Below are 256 nucleotides of genomic sequence, written 5' to 3' on the forward strand. Positions count from 1 at the left end.
AGAGAGAGAGAGAGAGAGAGAGAGATATAACAGAAACACATATATATGCGTGTGTGTGTACACATCTACATATCTATGCAGATGTATATATGAATACATATTGTTTATTCTTTTATGCGTTTCAACCCACAGGCTGAGCCATTCTGGAGAATGCTTCAAGAATTTCCGCGTTATCCTCGCACGGGAGCCATTCTAATCTTCTCTGTATTGTTCCGGTTTTAGAATATGTACAGCTGTAGCTAATAAACACACACAC

The 256-nt window shown here is 38.7% G+C and overlaps 1 non-coding gene across 1 annotated transcript; it reads right to left on the bottom strand.

Annotated features, from left to right (window-relative positions):
• Positions 1 to 139: 139 nt before the first annotated feature.
• LOC128251558 (U6 spliceosomal RNA) lies at positions 140 to 248 on the bottom strand. The gene has a single exon (XR_008267169.1). It is a non-coding gene; the product is annotated as a U6 spliceosomal RNA (small nuclear RNA).
• Between the last annotated feature and the right edge of the window lie 8 nt (positions 249 to 256).

Source organism: Octopus bimaculoides, unplaced genomic scaffold (genome assembly GCF_001194135.2).
Source record: "Octopus bimaculoides isolate UCB-OBI-ISO-001 unplaced genomic scaffold, ASM119413v2 Scaffold_174990, whole genome shotgun sequence".
Lineage (NCBI taxonomy): Eukaryota > Metazoa > Mollusca > Cephalopoda > Octopoda > Octopodidae > Octopus > Octopus bimaculoides.